Source organism: Leuciscus leuciscus, assembly GCF_965113295.1.
Source record: "Leuciscus leuciscus genome assembly, chromosome: 4".
NCBI classification, from domain to species: domain Eukaryota; kingdom Metazoa; phylum Chordata; class Actinopteri; order Cypriniformes; family Leuciscidae; genus Leuciscus; species Leuciscus leuciscus.
Window position 1 is genome coordinate 45691718 of NC_138728.1, and position 18839 is coordinate 45710556.

Below are 18839 nucleotides of genomic sequence, written 5' to 3' on the forward strand. Positions count from 1 at the left end.
ACTGAAATCTTCCCTTTAGTTAGCCAAAGTTACACTGCACTGTAACTGGTTTGGGTTAGGGAATGGGGTCATAAAACACCTGTCTGCAGGCAGGAACATGTCATAATCACCTATGAAAAAATGCAGTTCTGTTAGGATCAGCATAAGTGTATGTAATACAGTGAGCTTGATATTTAATTGTGGAACTTTCCTTACCACTTTCAAATAATGTGAATAAATGTCATGCACAGATCCTGGTCATTTTGCTTTCACATTTGTGATATGGAAGATTTTAGTCAACTGCCTTTTTTTAATTTGACATAATATTATTAATCTGGAATATTAAGAATCCCAATAGTAACTGGGCTGCACATTTACATTGTGAACCCCCTTTCTTTTTTTTTTTTATATTATCTTTTATTGAAAAAGCATGTTGAATTTTACATATTGTTGGGCATATAAAGTACAGTACGTTGCTTTAACATTTTTAACTTTCTAACACGGACAACAGAACTCAAAAGGGCGGGTGGCGGGGAAACCAAATTAATTCCATATTATTTATATTGTTCATTTAGACTTTTAAATCAGTGCACAATTAGTAAGAAGCAGCAGTGTTTACAGAAAATCAGATCTAATCGGTTTAACATATTCCGTCCACTTGGACCACATCTTATAGAAAGCGTCCCTCTGCACTTTCAGTGAAAAGGACAGTTTTTCCATTATGTAGATCTCGTACACAATGTTTATCCAGTCCTCAGTTGTTGGTGATTCTGGTTTAAGCCATCTCCTCGTTAAAGCCTTTTTACTTGCTGCCAATAAGATGTACAGAAGTTTCTTGTCCTTCGAGTCCAGTTTATCCGATGATATATTACTGAGATATAAGGTATCAAAAGCAAATGGAAAAACAAATGCAAAAATATTCTGTATATGCTCATGAATTCTAGACCAGTACTGAGAAATAACTTTGCAATCCCAAAAAATGTGGAAATGGTTAGCGTGAACCCCCTTTCTGTTCACATAATCCCCTTCATTGAGGCCTTGATGGCAGTCTATGGAAGCCTATAGTCTACGGTACCAATCACATTAGTGAAGCCTGAGTGACATATACTGTAATCAGCATGGTCATGATGGCATGATCTTAATAAAAATTATGATAGCCCAAAAAAAAAAACTGCTTTAAAAAAAACTGCTTTACAACATTGGGTCTTAAGTGGCTTGGAAATGCCACAAAAAAAAACTAAAACTGTTTTTTAAACCTAAAAGCGCCAGGTAAACTCTGAATGACACGACAGACAGCACTTTCCATCAAGTTCTCCGCATCTCCAATAGTGTAAAAGAAAGAGCCACTCGCAAATAATCTTAGGGCAATGCAAACAGTTTGTGCTGTAGTTAAAGCCCGACTCCGAAAAGTCGAAAATAAATGTGCGTTTCCAACAATTTAATAATGTGCACTATCGCGCTGCGCTGGACTTCCCGTATCAGTTCCGCTTATGAAGCCTCAGTCTAATCCTGTTTACATGAAATAAGCTTCTGCTCCCGAGCAGGTTTAAGCTTACGGACCTGTTGCTATGACAGCAAGTCCAGGATGAGCTTCGAAGAACCAAACAATCCAAGATCATGCCAAATCGTCAACAATCAAATCCAGCTAACTGAGTTAGCGACGTACGAAGAACGGGCCCCAGTACAATTCCAACAAGTGTTGTTATATCAAGAGGAAAACAATGGAAAATTGCTGATTTACAACACCGTCCTGTGATGCCAAAAATCTTGAAATGGAGACATTCTCTCATCTCTAACTCATGAAGACAAACATCCCATCAAACCACACAATCACGAGATTAAACAACAATAGAATGCATTGCAAGAGCCAGGAAATAGGTAAAATAAATAATATAAGATATAAAAACATGATTCCATAGTGGCCCCAATATTGATCCGAACCATGTGCCCCACTCGGAGGAGAAAAGACATGATCCGTATGAAGTTTAGCTACCTGTTTATGCAGAACTCTAGCTAAATTGTGCACTGCTCTTCCAGTGTTGCCTGAGATATGAACAACACTCAGTTGCATAACAGTATATCAAGAGCCATTCAATTTTGTAAAACATCTTTCCTCATTACATGCACTTCCACTGAAATGTCAGCAATAGAAATAAGTGAGTTTTTGCTGTAGCCACAAACATCTCATTTAGTGCCTGTACCTTCAATCTAGAAATGTAATCATATTTTCAGTTTCAGAGATTAAATTCTTGGTCTCCCTTACGAAAAAGTAGTATACTTCAAGTTCATTTTATGAAGTATACTTAAGTAATGTTCAAGTATATTTTTAAGTATACTTTATGTAGTAAGTATACTATATATCAATGTGTACCTGTAGTAAACTTGTAAGTGTACTATTTCAATACTGCTTGGGACTAAATTGGCCCACTTTTAGTATATAAAAGTATACGTTTAAGTGTACTATAAGTGTAAGAGTAGTAAACTTTAAGTACACAACTAGGTTTCTCATTAGTAATGCATCTGTACTACAAGTGAACTTAAGTATACTAGTAGTTTACTATTTTAATACTAGTAATTTTTTTAGTTTATAAAAGTACACACTGAAGTGTACATAAAGAAAGGCAACATTTTAAACAAAAAAGTTTAGAAAATCAAATTTTTGTCAATACGCCTTGATCAGATTCAGAACGATGATCAAAACACAGATGCAGTAGATCGAGTCCAAAGCTTCACAGTCGTTTTCTCTTCACGGATTCGACATTTCATTTGGTAATATTAAGCAGTTTTGATTTACATGCTTTTAAATGTTTGATGATCACGTTATTTTACATTTGCATGAGCAATCTTCTATCACTTGCTTCAGCTTCTTCTTCTCCTGTGTTTTGATCCGGAGATTCTGTACTAGAAGATGTGTCATAGCGCCCCCTACCGTATAACAGTGAAAACATGGATAGCTGAAAAAATTCAGTCAATGGTGGTGAAAGAGTAAAGTAGAATTAAAGTAAATTCCTATGTACACTACCAGTGGACTAGCCTACAAAAAAAAAAAAAAATCAGATATGCAGAATTAGAAACATCTGTTTTATATCAATATTCTAATCAATATTTCCAAACAATTTAAGTTTCATAAGACTGTATATACTAGGCAATATACCTGCTTTTGTGTCTGTAGATAACATGTGTGTGGGGAAAATAGATTGGTCTAATCTGAATGAGGAGGACCTTAAAGAATATTATATCCAGTCTGACATCCTGTTGAATAACATTGAATTATCTAAAGATTCTACGGTATGTTATGACATTAATTGCAAGAACCATCAACATGGTATTGAGCTGTGCACCCTGTATGAGAAAATTGTGAAGTCCCTCCTTGTTTCAAGCAGGCCCCTGTATAAAACACACAGATTGTACAAAGTCAAGCCAGGTTGGAATGGTTATGTGGAAGAGATACATGCTGAGGCAAGAAGGGCCTTTAAAGCATGGGATGAGTCAGGCAGACATAAACAGGGTCCCTTATTCGAATACAAGAAACAGGCAAATGCAAAGTTTAAATATGCTCTACGTTTCATTAAGAGGAAGGAAAATACAATGAGGTCGGACTCTCTGGCAAGGAAGCTGCAATATAATAGTCCTACTGATTTCTGGAAAGAAATCAAAAGAATGAATAATTGTAAAACATCGTTACCAACGAATATTGATGGTGTCAACGGCTCGGAAGAAATTACTCAGTTGTGGCAGAAATATTACTATGAGCTGTTTAACTGTGTTAAAAGTAAGTATTTTACAATGGGTGACATTGATAGTAATGAAGATGCAACTGTTCTACCTCAAGAAATATATGATGCAATTATGATGCTAAAGGATAATAAGGCATGCGGTATGGATGAGATATCTGCGGAGCATTTAAAATTTGCAAGTAGAAAACTCTGTCCCCTAATTGCTATTTGTTTTACTGGGTTGTTAGTCCATGGTATTTTACCTGATTCTATTTTATCTGTCACATTAGTGCCTATTATTAAAGAAAAAGCTGGTAAGATTAACAGCTTGGATAATTACAGGCCTATAGCGTTAGCCAGTATTTTATCCAAGGTCTTGGAGAGGATTATACTGAATAGGCTGGAACAGTTTGTCTTGACCTATGACAATCAGTTTGGCTTCAAACCTAAACATGGCACTGATATGTGTATTTTTGCCCTTAAGGAGGTTCTAGATTTGTATAACAGGCATAATTCCACAATCTTTATGTGTTTTATTGATGCCTCTAAAGCCTTTGATCGGGTAAATCATGAGAAGCTATTCTACAAATTGCACAACAGAGGGGCTCCCAAATATCTAGTGAGAATCTTGGCCTTTTGGTATGCCCATCAGTCAATGTATGTGAAATGGGGTAACTTTATGTCTGCCTCATTCAATGTAAGTAATGGAGTTAGGCAGGGAAGCATCTTATCTCCCTTTCTCTTTAATATTTATATGGATGATCTATCAAAGTTGTTAAACACCTGTGGAACAGGCTGTATGGTTGGGGACACCATTATCAACCACCTAATGTACGCGGATGACCTGGTCATTCTTTGTCCATATAGTGCTGGCCTTCAACAGCTACTAAGGGTATGTTCTCAATATGGCTCAGACTTTGATATTACGTTCAATTCTAAGAAGAGTAATATAATGATTGCTAGAAGCAGGGAGGACAATAAACTCTCATTTCCTGCTTTTTATCTGTCTGGTACTTTACTTAAAGTGTGTGTTGAGGTCAAATACTTAGGACACTATATAACTGATGACCTGTCTGATGATAGGGACATTCATAGACAGTATTGTATGTTGTATGCACAAGGTAATATGCTGAATCGCAAATTTAGTATGTGTTCACTATCTGTGAAGATCACACTTTTTAAAGCTTTTTGTACTCTGATGTACACTGCCCACTTGTGGCGGCGCTATAAAAAAAAAGCAGTATGCAGAAACTCAATGTGGCATATAATGATGGGTTGAGGCTGCTGCTTGGGCAGTGCGAGCCAAATGTGTGTAAGTGTTAATGTATTTACGTGTCCTGCTGTACTCAGGAATCTCATGTACAGATGTATGTGTAGATTAGCAGAGTCATATAACAGCATCATCGCAACACTAGTGAACCCTGCATTGTGTGCAGTTGGGTTCACTTCGAGATTGTGGAACCACTGGCGTTTTAGTCTATATGCTAATATTTGAACACTCTTTTTGTGTATTGTGGAATTTTGACTGTTGTAGTCGTCTTTTTTTTTTTTTTTTACTATGTGTTTGTATAGTGCTATGGACCATTTTTTTATGTATGTCCTGAATAAAGAATATGATGATTTTTGAAAAACTATGTAAAAAAAGTATATTTAATACGCTACTCGATCAAAAGAGTTAACACAACTACAAGCCAAGTATACTTTGAATACTTAATTATACTTTTAAGTATATCTCGATCAAAAGATTGAGTACAAGTACAGGCCAAAAATACTTGGACTTTTCTGTCAGTATAAGTCAAGTACACTTAAGTGTAATTTTAAGCTACACTGTGTAATTTTTTTAGTTGATTCTTAGCAAAAAACACTTAGTTCTTTCAAAAATATATGTGCTCATTAATGTATATTTACTTCTTTCAAGTAATAAAGTATTCTCGTAAGTTTATAATCTGCCATTGAAAGTACATACGGGTGAGGGGTTCGAATGCCGGTCGCCATGTTCCCCCTCCATCTTGAAACTACATTAGCCAAAGAGGGACATACCTGTAAATTCAAGCTTCGCCTTTCGCGCTTTACACTCAGTGACACAGAGACGAATGCGAGAGGGAGATTACTCACGACTGCCAGCAGATTTGAAAGATTGCTGATGGAGGATCACGCCTATTCTCGAGGACATGTAGCAGAGTCGCCAAGGAAGCAAAAGAGAGAATTATAACGTCAACGCGACAGGCAAATCAGCAAGACCAAAGTCAATATTGGAGTAACTTTTCCCAGATGGAAAGAGCTCATGAGGAGCAAAGATTTTAAAACGGACGCCGAAGTTGCCTGCTTTCTTCTCGAGAGATAATCCAGCCTATTTGTGTAAATTCGAAGTTTTACCATGCTCGAAGTTTTACCATGCACAACCATGCTTTTCTAACCATAGCATGGTTGTGCATAACGCCAGAGCGACCTCTAGTATAACTTGCGTTACTTTTCCTCGCGTCAATGGTGAAAAAGTATTGTTTACCTTGTAACATAAATCTGTGCTGCGACGGATCACAGGTGATAGTTTTAAAGGCGCAATTGTACGAAGTCGAACTAGAAGCAATATTAATCTTGGAATAATACGGCCACCGTAGGAGTTAAAACGCCCTCGAAATTGAAAGGAACAGAAACTAATATTCACTGGGTAGTCATATACAATTTCACCGCTAGATGGGGGAAAATATCACACAGTGTAGCTTTAAGTATATTTTTGAGAAGTACATTAAGCATATTTCTGAGAAGTATATAAAATGTAGACTGAAAGTATACTTTCTTATTTTTAGTTTAAAAGAAGTATAATAATAGAACACTTGAAAAAAAAATATTTTTTGTAAGGGCTGTGTTATGATTAAAATATGTTTCACATAATCCTATCTTTTGAGATTACTCGCATTGCCAGTAATAAATAAGCCAAATAGCATCTGCTTTAAAATCACTTACAAAAGAATAGATGAGCTTTGTAACCACAAACAAAGTGTGTCATTAGAACAACGAGGGTTTTGATTTCTCATTGTTAGAGTTTTGTCACATCTGGAAAATTCACACTTCTGCCTTAGAATTGCTCACTACATTTTTCCCTTCAAGATACCAGGAAGAATTCACTTATTTTCTTCAGATTTCACATTAAGAGCAAACTGATAGCTAGAATCAGTACTGTTGCAGTCAAATGCCATGAACTATAATGTTAATGAGAATAATTTCTGTAGTGACACACACTGCTCGTGAACAGCAGTTTGTTGTCTCAGGAATAATCAACCACATTAAAGACACGTCTGTAAGGATTTGATTTTGTCAATGGTTCAAAATTGTGCATTTAGCACACGTTTCACCCTGTAATTTAGTACAACTGGAATTACCAAAAGTCATTGTGAAAATCTACTCTACCACCTCATATTGCCTGTTTTTTCCCCTTTCCCTTTAACACTTTTGCCATTTGTTGTCTCAAGCAATTCTATTCTCTACTACTGTTAGTCTTACTCTAAACAAGTTGTCTGGCAGGTTTATCATTTTGATACTAGAATTGTCAGTTTGGTTGCACCATTTAGATTGAACAAATCATTCAATGCGTTTCACAAAAGCACAAGTTTGGTCGTTATTAGCGTAGTTCAACGAGTCTGTGTTTGCCGAAACATAGCGCCAACCAACATTCGCAAACAGCGTCGCAAAGTTGTGTGGTTGGAATTACAGCTCTCCACCTGTGGTTAGAAGCATAGTTTCTTGTTTTTATAACATGTGGACTTAATAAATCCTTATCTTGAGCAAAATAAGCAAGCTGACATTCAATACAATATCTTTCATTTCAAATAAATACTAATTTAAGTTATTACTCAACTACCGGCATGACATCATTAACTATAACTAACACTGAACTACAAATTTGACACAGTTTCAGGAAATAGTCATAACTAGTTAGTTGATTTCTTCGACGATGCATCATACTACGCTAGCAGCGAGTTATGTCATTGTACGGGAAACATAGCCCAGATTGTTGAATGCTGGCTGTCCATCACCAAATTACAAAATACATAATCTCATTAAAAATGTCTACAAATTTATAAAACTGATCCCAGATCAGGTAAAAACCATAAACACTGGTTCACTGAGATCGGCCCACAACAGCGAACCATTGAAATTTCGAAACATTTGGGAACAGTTGTGATGTAATAATGCCTTGTTTACTAAAATCATGTGACTTTGGAAGTTTGATACGTGCTCCTGACCCCTGGTTTAAAACAAACGATTCATAATGGATTCAAAGCTTCACAAAATAGTGCTTCAAAGGCGCCCATCACTAGTGAAGACAAATATGTTATTGAACCCCAGATGCAAAGAGAGCTGTTGGGGTATAAAGTCTCGGTGCTCTTTGATGCGGGATAGTTCAACTTGCAAAAATCATATAAGGCCAAATAAAAGCCTTTATTCATGGCTATAACATTTTTAAAAACATTAATATATCCGCACAGCAAGTGTGTGTGAGGATCACATGCTAAGGACATGGAGAGGAGTGAGAGGAGTTAGTTTTAACCACATATCGATTACAAGTTCAGTATGGGAGTACAGCAAAGCTCAGTACTAGGACCGTTGCTGTTCACTCTGTACATGCTACCCTTGGGAGATATCATTAGGAAGCATGGCGTTAGTTTTCACTGTTATGCTGATGATACTCAAATGAAACTTACCAATTCAAAATTAACGGAATGCATAGCTGATATAAAAATTTGGATGACTAGCAATTTCCTACTACTTATTTCTGAGTTTCTAATTATTGGGCAAAAAACCTCTGCACGTATTAACCCAGAATACGGTCTAACACTTGATGGCTGCTCTGTCAAGTCTTCGTCGTCGGTTAGGAACCTGTGTGTGCTCTTTGATACCAATCTTTCACTTGGAAGCCACGTTTCTAGCATCTGTAAAACCACATTCTTACATCTTAAAAACATATCGAAATTACGACAGATGCTTTCAATGAAAAATGCGTAACATTTAGTTCATGACCTGAAGGCTAGATTATTGTAATGCTTTACTGGTTGGTTGCCCTGCACGCATAATAAAGTCCAGTTCATCCAAAACACATCAGCTAGAGTTTTTACTAAAACTGTGTGAGAATATGGTTGTCTAACGTGAGTAAGTGAACCAGTGTTAATTTCGTTAACGAAAACTATGACAAAAAATGTTCGTTGACAACCTTTTTTTCCCTAATACAAGACGATGAGAGACGACACCCACGTCATTAAACGATAACTGTGACTATATCAACACATGCAATATCATTGACGAAAAAATACGAAACTGAAATGTGTTTACATTTTTTTTAAACTTGACCAAAACCACTTGTTTGTGTCAAATAAAGGAGACGACAACACATTGTTTTTACGAGCGTTCAGGCATATGGTTGCCAGATTTTAATAATTAAACCCCCAGTCAGAGCTTTTCTGTTAAAAGAACATGTTTTCTACCCGGCCTTTTCAATAGTATCTGGCAACCATGCGCACGCGCTCTCTACACTGCTGAAGAAGCGCGGATGATCTGAAAACACAGACAAGTAAGCTGGAGTTCAGCGATCTTCATTTGAGATTTTCTACTTAAATTAAAGTGTCATTCAGTCGGTCTGTGTTCTGCCACGAGCCGCTTGCGCTATCTGTGCGACTAAATCTGCGATCAAAATGCAGGCTGATATCCAGCAGTGTTTTTAATGTTGATCATATTTTACGAGCAAGAATGCAATGTTTCCTGAATATCCACATGATTTCAAGTGTGACATTGATTTTATACAGCAGTTCAAAAAACAGAAGGGTAACATTAAGTGATGTACTACATTTAAAACATATTGTCAGTAGGCTTATTGCTATATTTTGCAATGAAAGCCATAGCAGAACTGCAGCACACAGCGGTAATTCGTGAATGAATCTGTGGCTTTGAACGAATCGTGAGATTCAATGACCTGTTCATAAATATAGCAACTTGCTTTGTTACTGAATGAATGAATGACTACATGACTCACTCATAAAGACAGTGACTTACTGCCACCTACTAGCGATTTTAATTTAATTTTTAAAAGTATCACTTTGTTTTTACCATCATTGCGTATTTATTGAACATTGTTTAATTCAAAGCATTATTTATATTATAATGGTACTTATAAAGGTAAAAAATGAACTGGAAAAACCGATTAAAGGAGGCAAATATTGTCCCTTAATGGAAAAGGTGTGACTGCAGTCTAAGTGGAAGAGAGGGGGTACGGTACTATAAAAACCACTGAACTAAGGAAAAGGGATATGTAGAATTGCACAAGTGCTACTGCTAAAGAGTGCAATGTCAATACAGCCTGTTACCTTAATTAAAATTTCTCATAAGCTTAATTGAATTGGCCTAGAGAGAAAAATTATAATGAAATTTTTTGTCTAAAGACTACATATAAGTAGTTACCAAAATTAATGTTGGTAACTGCAGTTTGACTAAAAGTAATGACTAAAAGTTGACAAAAACTGAAAGACAAAATTAATTAAATGTGACTAAGACCAATAAGCATTTTCGTCTGAAGATGAAGACTAAGACTAAATCAAAAATGCCAAAATTAACACTGGTAAGAACAGTGTCAATAGCGTGAGTCTCGCACTGAATGCCTGAGAGTTGGCAGCACTGGCACTAGTAGTCTAGACTTGTAAGTAAGCTTTTCTCCCCGAATCACGAAAGCAAACACCAGTCAAGACAGAAAAGAAAGACAATTTACTGGAGAGGTGGTCTTCATTTCCAGCACACAAAGGTTGGGCATTTATATGCGGTCCAAAGGAACTTACATTATCCTTACAAGGTAGAGAAACGTGTTCATGTTTAAAATCGAATGTATATCTCATGCTGCACAATCCTCATTCCTTATAGAGAATACTTATGCATCAGTGGAAACATTGCATTGCATTCACATTCCTGTCAAGTCAAGTCACCTTTATTTATATAGCGCTTTTTACAATACACTGATATCAACAGACAAGACAGAACTGGTTACTATGATATGAAACAGTAGCCTGGTAATACCAGACTCTGCTACTTCACTTTGCTTCGTATACAGAGTCTGGCATAGCATAATAGAGAAGTGTTTTCTCTCGAGCGGGGGGGCGCTTGTCTGAAGTCTAAAATCATTGGTTACCCGTAAGCCAATCACATAACGTTTGGTTATGGCGTGTGTTATGCGCATGCTCAGCCGCATCTAACTTCCACTGTAAACGCATGTATGATGCAAAAACTAAACCATCGAGCGAAATACCGGAGTGAACATGGCTGTGAATGACTTTTGCAGATTATGTGAAGTAAATCTACGCATCCACGGTACAATCAGCGTCTACGTCACGGCTCTCAGCCCGCCCTCTGTTCGTTGATTGGCCCGGCTGTTTTCAGGCCGGTGGAAAACTGAAAGATAGGCTGCTATCTCAGACTGACTACAGGAGCGAAATGAAATTAGCGGAAGTAGGAAGTCTGACGTAGTCAGGCTAATGAAACAGAGTCTCAGCTTTCAAATTCTGCCAATTTTATTACAAACAGCCCCTTTTGTCTCAAAATGTATTGTGCCCCTCTCTGATAAATGTAAATAATAATAATTATTAAAATAAATATGATAAATAACAATACACGTATACACCATTGCCACTAACAATAATAATACAAAAAAATATTAAATAAAAAATGTTTTGCCGGAAGGATTTGGCGGAGGTGAACTGGTAGGCGGAGTTTCCTTTGCAGCGCTATATAAGCAGCAGTTTGCCGCGCAGCAGGTAACATTAAGCTAATACGGAAAAGTTACATTTATCCTACCATGCTACTGTAAAAGTTGCGGCAGCATGTGAGTTATGCTTAACAATCATAAAAGTATAATTTCAGCCGCATTCTGAGTCTGACAATGTCATTCGTTTTTATCCAAGGCCATAGCAAGTGTTATTAGCTTGGGGAAATACATCTAGTGAAAGGAAATTTTAAGTCCACGTCCAGCTCTAAATTATAAGGAATTTATATCTTTGATTTCATAGTACACTTTACAATCGTATTATTCATATTAACTAACATTAACTAATCATGAGCAAAACATTTGTTAGGCTACTGTAGGCCTATTTGTTCATCTTAGTTAATAATAATACAACTTTTAATTGTTTGTTCATGTTATGTCACCGTTTAATCCCAAATTTTTTCTTGCAATTTGAATACATGCATTTTACTCCTTAGACCTCCCTAACACACAAACTTTATGCCCTCATTGATTTTATGTTGGTTAAGTTAGTGAAATATTAGGTTTTATACTCGGTCACAATAGTGACCGGTGGGAAACACCATAGTCAGAATTAATTAAAATTCTTTAATTAGGCCTATTTACACAACACATTCCAAGACATCCATAACCTCGCTTTGTAATTTCATGAAGGAGGCTTAGTGAGATGAAAAGGTTGTCATGGACAAAGTTACACCCTGGAGGAACTTCTCCTTGTTCGGCTAGACCTCTATGGGATAGAGTAGACCAAGGACTACACTTGGGCCCTGTCCTATAGGCCAGTTTCAGGGAGATGTGTGTGCACTCATTCAGTGCACTGAAGATGGGCCGTACGTTTGTAGAAAGGGTTGTTTGTGTTCATGTTTGGGGCACACCAATTGGTTCTCATGAACATCTGCCTCATCCTCCAGATGTTTCACCTCTGCATCACCATTCATTAATCTACCTGGCAATAGACCATTTCACCCTGGTACTCCCTATCTTAGCCATCACCATCACAGTCAGTTTTAATTGCCTCTGTTTGCTGCACAGAGCACCTGTGGGGTCACATACATCTAGGAGGTCCAACACATCTGATAGTTTTAAACTGTAAAAAATAAACAATTGATAACTAGGATTAACAGCCAAAACATGTTACACTGTTACACCTGTTTTCAACTGAAACACTGTGTTATACTACCGGTCACAATTGTGACCATTAACAAATTTACACCTCTTACCAGCAAAATATGCAGGAGTATAATTCTCAAAATATATCAGTAGTAGACCCTTTAAAGAATATATGTACAAAATTTGATAGTTCTATCTGTTAATTAAGGTTTTTTTATATACTACTTTTTGTAGTAGTGTGAGGAAGACATCTTCTAGATGTGCAAGCAGGAAATAAACTGATCTGATCATGTGACCTTTCACACTAGTCACATGACAATAATAAATTTTAATCAAGACAATCAAATTTTTTTCGTTTAAAAGTAGAATTTCTTGCCCAAAGCCAATAACAGCACTTTTAGAGCTTCCAGAAATAAGAAAAAATTTGCGGTCACAATTGTAACCGGTGGGATTAAACGGGTATGTTAACAAATACAACTTTTGATTTTAATAATGTTTTAGTAAATGCTGAAATTAATATTTACTAAGATTAATAAATGCTGTAGAAGTGCATTCTTAGTTCATGTAAACAAATTTAACTAATGAAACCTTATCGTAAAGTGTGACTGATTTCATGATAGCTAACACTTTAATGAATACATAACATAAAAATTATAACATCAACATAACTGAACATGAATTCCTCATAATTACCTACTAGCGAGATATTCCAGATAATCGTGAGGAAGTCATTCAAATATATAAAAACACAACAGACAAACGGGTACTGCTTTAAATACAGGTGATTTATTTAAAAAATAAATGTTTTTTTTTTTAAAGTGCCCTTTTTGGTCCTTCTGCCCCTGCCCCGGAGGAGGTCTGTGCACGCCACTGATTTTTATTATTAATTATTTTGGCCACGACAATCATGTAGTGAAAAATCTTTGGAAAAAAATCTCCTAATCTAAATGAGTAATAAATGTTGTGAGATGAATGAGGCTATTTATGAAGAGAGATAAAGAGACAAATGAGCCTTCAGAAATCTGTGTTGTTTAAATCTGCAAAGTTCTGTATAAACAATGTATCAATGCTGTATATTAAGTTTAGATCAATGTGAATCCATACAATGACACTTTTAAATCTAAATCTAAATCTATTAGTATTTTATAAAGTAGTATTTACTAACCATGGATAATGATGATTGGTGTTCCTTGTTCCTCCACTGATCTTGATCTGTCTTGAGCAGAAGTTATTTTGAAAGTCATTAAGGACTGTGGAGGGGGGAGTTTTCTTCAGAACTCAAACCTGTTAAAACAACTCTTTCAGAAAACTAGTTGAACCAGTTTCAAAAGGAGTTGTGATATGTTGTGAGTGAGGCTTCTTTGGTGAAAAACACCCTTTAAAGTGCAAACTTATTTCTTTACACACCTGGACTTTTGGCTTCTAAGCCTTTTCCTGTATTTTATTTTAAAACTTGCTCTGTGGACTGATTTCAAAGCCCCCGGAGACTCTAGGTTGTAGCCGTGATCTTCCTGAAAGCAGTCACATTTTGGACATATAGCAGTTGAAGATCGTCATTATTGATATCCACTGTTACAGCAGTGTCAGCTTGACAGATGTCCTTTTTTCCCATTGCCATCTTCAGTCAGGGTAGTATTACTTTAATCGGCAGCAGATTTCACGCTGAGGTGGCATTTGTCAACTGGGGAATCCTCTTTATTTTCCCCTGACACTTTGCACAACAAAAGTGAGGAGCCACTCAACTAAAAATCTTGAGTCTTACCAGGGGGCTGCTGTGCTCTTAAGGTGACAGTTTTCCTAAAGAACCTACGGAGCCCCTAAAGGGACATGGTGGTGGAAAAAATATGGGATGGGAGGAAACATTTTTTCAAAGCTTTTGCGTTCTCTGCGCCAACGCTGATTACATTGAAATGACGTTAGAAAGTGATGTTGCTTTAGCATCACTCTTGCACCCTCGGTTAATATTGAAATAATATTGAGATTTCAACCAAAAATCAACGGTAATAGTATTGATTCAGCATTACAAAGTGATATTTGATCAACATCACTTTTGCACCCTCAGTTAAAGGAACACTCCACCGTTTTTTAAATAGGGCTTATTCACCCTCTTTCCTACATTTAGATAGGTGGGCAAATGCGTTGTTTTAGTTTGACAGGGTCGGCGCTAGCTTAGCTTAGCATAATGAATGGAATCCTTTGTTGCCAGCTAGCATGGCCTGAGTAAAAGTGATAAAAAAAATAAAAAAAACACCTAATTACTTCTTGTGGCCTGCATATTCACAACGAGTACAAATAGCAATGCAGATTAACACTAGGAGATTTCCTAGGCAGATATTGAATTGGGACTATATTAGGGGGAAACACAGGCGAAGCACTGCTACTTGGGCGCAGAGATATCACGCAACACATGAAATGTCAACATACCGGCGTGAATAGTAGCTGGCTATTTTTCCTACAGTACATGAATGGCAATGAACATGGCTAATTTTGTGAGAGACGAAGAGGGTGACTTCTCAGACAATCAAGAGCCAGAACCATACCTGAGTTTTCAGAAGATGAGCTGCGTGCTTTGGAAATAGAATGACAGGAGGAGGAGATTGCGATCGCTCAACAGCCTGAGGACGTGAGGATGAGAGCCAACACGAACTGGTGGTGTGAATGTGGGGGAATATGCCAATCTATCCCGACTGAAATAGTGTCTGAGCTGTAGAGAGTGGGACATTTTTTGCCATCGATGACCAGGCTCAGCGCGTCAGATCAAGATGAGCGTGCCGGCAGTTGTCTCACAGCTACCGAGGATTTCACGGCGTTGATCCATCCTGCAGTAACTTTTACTCTATTTTTTTTCCCGGTGTGATAAAGTGAACTGGAAAAAAAGCCCCACGCCGAATGGACCAAATGGACAACTGTCCACAGAGTAAGTGATTATTTTAAACATGACGCATGTATAGATCGAAAAGTAAATGTGGATAGGAGCAGGCTTCACTCAATGTGTACACTTGTCAATTTTAAGAGTGCTGGCCTAGATAATTATAATACATGAAGTGGGAGAGAGGCCGCACTATGCTTAAATATATTTTTATTTTTAGTTGCACAGACGAGTTTCGGCGCGTGCCTTCTTCAGTGTGCACACTGAAGAAGGCACGCGCTGAAACGCGTCTGTGTAAATAACAATAAAAATATATTTAAGCATAGTGCGGCCTCTCTCCCACTTCATACATGTGAAGAGTTCAGATGCAAAAGCCTCTAAATGCCATCTGAAATTTTCTTATAGAATGATCATTTTTATCAAGCTCGTATATTTAAATTCAATAATTTCACTCAAATGGCAATGAAGATTACCTATTAATTGTCATTTAAGTGAAATTACTGAACTTAAATACACAAGCTTGATAAAAATGATCATTCTATAAGAAAATCTCAGATGGCATTTAGAGGCTTTTGCATCTGAACTCTTCATGTATAGATCGACCCATATTATACCTGTATTCACATTCACATATTATACCACATATTCACATTTCATGTGTTGTGTGATATCTCTGCGCCCAAGTAGCAGTGCTTCGCCTAAGCAGCAGTGCTTCGCCTGTGCTTCCCCCTAATATAGTCCCAAGTCAATATCTGCCTAGGAAATCACCTAGTGTTAATCTGCATTGCTATTTGTACTCGTTGTGAATACGCAGGCCACAAGAAGTAATTAGGTGTTTTTTTTGTTTGTTTTTTTACTTTTACTCAGGCCATGCTAGCTGGCAACAAAGGATTCCATTCATTGTGCTAAGCTAAGCTAGCGCCGACCCTGTCAAACTAAAACAACGCATGCACTGAGACAAAAATGCATTTGCCCACCTATCTAAATGTAGGAAAGAAGGTGAATAAGCCCTATTTAAAAAAAACGGTGGAGTGTTCCTTTAATGTTGAAACTATGTTGAACAAAAAATCAATGGTAATGCTACTGAATCAACATTACACTTCACATCCTGAGACCACAAGTCAGCCACTCACTTGACCGGCTTCAGTTTGCATACCAGGAGAAGGTGGGCGTGGATGATGCCATCATGTACCTACTGCACAGAGTGCATTCTCATCTGGATAAGGGAAAAAGTGCTGTGAGAATTATGTTCTTTGATTTTTCTAGCGCCTTTAACACCATTCAGCCTGCCAGATTGAGGGATAAGCTGGTGCAGATGGGGGTTGATGCTCACCTGGTATCCTGGATAAAAGACTACCTGACGGAGAGACCACAGTTCGTAAGGCTGAAGGACTGCTTCTCAGAGACTGTGGTATGTAGCACTGGAGCGCCTCAGGGGACTGTGCTTTCACCGTTCCTGTTCACCCTGTACACTTCTGACTTCAGCTACAACTCGGAGTCATGCCACATGCAGAAGTTTTCGGATGACACAGCAATTGTGGGGTGTATTAGGGATGGACAGGAGTATGAGTACAGGAACCTGGTTAATGACTTTGTGCAATGGTGCAGGCTCAACCATCTGCAGCTGAATGCAACAAAGACCAAAGAGTTGGTGGTGGATTTTAGGAGATCAAAGCCACACATGCAACCAGTCTCCATTGAGGGGGTCAATGTGGAGGTGGTCAGCACATATAAGTACCTGGGGGTACACTTGGACAATAAGCTGGACTGGTCAGCCAACTCGGATGCGCTGTATCGGAAAGGGCAAAGTCGGCTCTATTTCCTGAGGAGACTGAGGTCATTCAATATCTGCAGTAAGCTACTCAGGATGTTTTACCAGTCAGTCATTGCCAGGGTCCTGTTTTATGCTGTGGTGTGCTGGGGAGGCAGTACTAAGAAGAGAGATGCTGGGCGACTGAATAGACTGGTAAAGAAAGCTGGCTCTGTTGTCGGCATTGAGCTAGAGTCACTCACAGCTACTGCAGAGAAACGGACCATGAGCAGGTTGCTGGCGATCATGGACAATGATCGCCACACGCTACATAGCACGTTCATTAAACAGAAGAGCAGGTTCAGTAGCAGATTTATGTCACTGTCATGCTCTACAGACAGGTTTAGGAGGTCCTTTGTCCCCAGGGCCATCCAGCTCTTCAATACCACACAAAGGGGGAGGGGAGAGATGGACTTTTAAGCAAGAGTCTATGTCTCTCAGCTGTCTGTCAATTATATAGTTAACATTTTCATTTTATTATTTATTTATTTATTTATTTTCTGTCATGGATTGTCCTACTATAGCCAGCCGATAGTTAATATTCATAGTCATAGTTAATATTTATATATATATATATATATATGTTTTATTATCATTACTTTTATCTTTGTATGTGTGATGTATGTGTGCTGTCTAAGCTACTGGATGTCTTAAAGGACAAGTTCGGTATTTTACACTTAAAGCCCTGTTTACAGATCGTATCTGATGAAATAGAACGGTTAAGATTAAAATTTGGACACATGCTGCTGTCCCGAGATTTTTAGGTTTATTTCGCTTCTTCTTCTGCTTCTTCTGTGTATTCAATGAAATGCCCGTGGTTTGCTTGCAATTGGCAAAGGTGCATTATCGCCACCAACTGGGCTGGAGTGTCTATTATTCAAGCTCTCAACGGAAGAATCACGGGTGAGACGCGTTTGGCAAAATAGGTCCACAAAAGCTAAATAAACCTAAAATTCTCGGGACAGGAGCATGTGTCCAAATTTTAATCTTAACCGTTCTATTTCATCAGATACGATCTGTAAACAGGGCTTTAAGTGTAAAATACCGAACTTGTCCTTTAAATTTCCTTCGGGATGAATAAAAAGTATCTATCTATCGATCTATCTATGATTGATTCTACATCACCGATGCTGAATCAAAACTGAAATTAACAAAAGTAATCAATGGTAATATTGTTGAATCAACGTTACACTATGATGTTGAATCTACATCACTGCTGTTGAATTAACACTGAAATTAACAGAAATAATATTTGGTAATATGGTTTGATCAATGTGATATTGATTCTAAATACATTTTGTTGAAACACTGAAAATACAACTGAAAAGGAATGTCAAACAATGTTCCCATCTGATGTACCAAGTTCATGTTGAAACAACATTAATATTTCAACTACACTTCAATGGTGCGTCAACAAATTCCTGACCATTTCAAAATTTGGCGAAAACCTTTTAAACTATAAATGACACCTTTCCAGCAGTTGAGTCAATTTATTTTATTCAATCAATCAATGACAAAAAATATATTAAAATATCATTCTTTAAAAAAAGAAAGGGGGAGAAATAGGACAAAAGCATT

General features: G+C 37.4%; 1 protein-coding gene across 1 annotated transcript in view; it reads right to left on the bottom strand.

Annotated features, from left to right (window-relative positions):
- LOC309496045 (NACHT, LRR and PYD domains-containing protein 12-like) overlaps positions 1 to 13844 on the bottom strand; it is a 40801-nt gene extending 26957 nt beyond the window's left edge. Inside the window, exon 1 of the mRNA XM_082165980.1 lies at positions 13748 to 13844. The gene's annotated coding sequence lies outside the window, so the exon portion shown is untranslated. The remainder of the gene's footprint in view (positions 1 to 13747) is intronic.
- Positions 13845 to 18839: the final 4995 nt, after the last annotated feature.